At 79.6% G+C, this 2,500-nt stretch overlaps 1 non-coding gene across 1 annotated transcript; it reads right to left on the minus strand.

The window, feature by feature from the left end:
- Nucleotides 1-166: 166 nt before the first annotated feature.
- Nucleotides 167-319, minus strand: LOC136996298 (5.8S ribosomal RNA). The gene has a single exon (XR_010887542.1). It is a non-coding gene; the product is annotated as a 5.8S ribosomal RNA (ribosomal RNA).
- Nucleotides 320-2,500: the final 2,181 nt, after the last annotated feature.

Here is a 2,500-nt window from a genome sequence, read left to right on the forward strand (position 1 = left end):
GTGCACGCACCGGGGTCCCGGCTCCGCCGCCGACTCTCCGCCGCCGAGGCCGCCGCGCACCGCCGCCGCCGGCGCCGCCGCGCCTCCCCCGCCCCCCCACGCGCCCCCCCCGAGGGGCGGCACCGCTGCGCCAACGCGACAGCGGGGGTGACGATTGACCGCCAAGCGACGCTCAGACAGGCGTAGCCCCGGGAGGAACCCGGGGCCGCAAGTGCGTTCGAAGTGTCGATGATCAATGTGTCCTGCAATTCACATTAATTCTCGCAGCTAGCTGCGTTCTTCATCGACGCACGAGCCGAGTGATCCACCGCTAAGAGTTGTCTCGGTTTCGGCCCCCGCCGCGCGCGCGGGGGGACCGGGCAGCCTTCGGCAGCCCCTGAGGGCCCCCCCTCCGCTCCGCCTCCCTCCTCACGCCGACGCCGGCTGCTGAGCGAGGGACGGCCGAGAGCCAGAGAGAGGGGCTCGCCCCGCTGACCGTACGAGCACAGAGTGGGGGGGGAAAAAGGGAAAAGGAAAACCCGAACGAGAAGGGCGGGGAGCCCTCGCTCCCGACCTGGGACAACCCTTTGCTCGCTTCGAGTCCGGCCCAGGCGCCCAGGCTCGGCCCGGCCCGGCGGGGAGCAGCGCGCCGGCCGCGCCGCCTGCCTCGGGGACGCTGGGGGAGGGGGCGGCTCCCCGCGGACCCCCAGCGTCGGAGCCCGGCCGCCACCGGCAGCGGCACCGGCCGCTGCCCGCGCGCCCGCGGCCCACCGGCCCCGCGCTCCCCAGCTCCTCGCTCGCCTCGCCGGCCTCCGGCTCCGCCGTGGCCCCGAGGCGGCGCCCACGCCCGCGCGCGCGCACACACAGCCTCCCGGACGACACCACGCGCTCTCCCGTCCCTTCCGCGGACAGACGCCCGGCGGCGGGCGGGCGGGCAAGGCGGGACGGACGGGGACGGCGCCCGCTCTCCCCGTCTCCACGCGGAGAACGGGGGGGGGCGCCCCCGCCGCCCGCCTGCCGCCCGCCCGCCGCCCGGCGAAGCCGGGTTGGGCAGAGCGAGGCAGGCGCGCCGGATGGCGGAGTGCCGGCGGGTAGGGCGCCGCCGCCAGCGGCCACGGCGGCAGACCGAGAGCCCCGGCCAGGGAGGAGAGCGGATCGCGCCGAGGCGCGGCGTCCGCACCACCCGCGGTGGGTGGGGGCTCACCGTCCCGGCGAGAGCACGCGCTCGCGCCGGGGTCACGCGTTCGAGGCAGGCCGGCGCCAGCCGACCGCGCGGCGTCCCTCCGCCGAGACCAGACCGCGGAGAGAGGGGGCAGGGTACCCCTCTCCGTCCCGGCTGCCCGCAGGGCGAGCGCGGGGCGCGCCGGCTGGCATGGGGGGGCACGGCGCCCGCGCGCGCCGGCCCCCCGGCCCTCCGGCAGCACACCCGGCTGCCCCCCGGGTCGCATCGGGCCGCCCGAGTCTTTAAACCCCCGCCCGGCTCTCCCGCCGAGAACCCTCGGGCCCGGAGCCCGGGGCCCATGGCCATCCCTACCCGGGGCGGCTACCGGCGGCCGCGGTGGCCGGAGGCCCTCCGCTCCTCCCGCCACCCCGCCCCCCCCCCCCGCCCGGCCCGCTCGCAGCACGGTCCCCGCGGCATGGCGCGGGGCGGCTGGAGCGGTGGGGGGGGGGAGAGAAAGGGAAAGCGGAAAGGGCGGGAGGGCACGGCCGGTGCGGCGCTCACGGCGCGGCGCCCGGGAGGAGCGAGCTGGCACACGGGACCACACGGGTGGGTCACCGAGGGGGGGCAGGAGGAGCGCGGACGCTAGGTACCTGGCCCTGGGGTGAGGGAAACGACCTGAAATCCCCGCGGGGGTGCCTCCCCCGCCGCCGCCCGCCGCCGGGCCGCCGCCGCCTCGCGGCGACGGCGGCAGCCTCGGCGGCAGCAGCGAGACGGGACGCGGAGGGGAAACCCGGCACCCGCCAGCCGGCTCCGGCGCCCCTCGGCGGAGCGTCCGCCCGCGGGGTGCGCCCGACACCCGCCGCCACGACCTCGTCCTCCTCCCGGGGCCCGGGGTTTCCCTCAGTAACCCGGCGCCCGGCGGCAGCTGCGCCCGGGAGGAGAGCCGTGGTTTGGGCCGCCCGCTCGGGCACGACCCGTCGCCTCGCGTGGCCTGGCGCGACGGCCCCCGCTCGGGGTCCGCCGCCGCCCGGCGCCCGCCCCGCGCGCCATCCCGGAACGCCTGTCCTCGCCGTCTCTGCAAGACGGGCTGCTCCGCCGCAGCCCGCCGCGGGTCCGCCCCCCACCGCTTAGGGGTGGCGACCCGTCGGCACCCGTCCCGACCCGGGGTGCCATCTCGCTCGCGTCTCCGCCCGCCGCTTCCTCCCGCGGGCGCCGGGGGAGCAAGCCCCGCCGACCCTCCCGCGCACTGCCGCCCGCTCCCCGCCGGACCCTCCCCCGGGCCCGACCCTCCCCTGCCCCGGCGGCGGCGGATCGCCGTCGGGTGACAGGGGGGGGCCGGCTCCCGGCGATGGGCACCGG

Source organism: Apteryx mantelli, unplaced genomic scaffold (genome assembly GCF_036417845.1).
Source record: "Apteryx mantelli isolate bAptMan1 unplaced genomic scaffold, bAptMan1.hap1 HAP1_SCAFFOLD_336, whole genome shotgun sequence".
NCBI classification, from domain to species: domain Eukaryota; kingdom Metazoa; phylum Chordata; class Aves; order Apterygiformes; family Apterygidae; genus Apteryx; species Apteryx mantelli.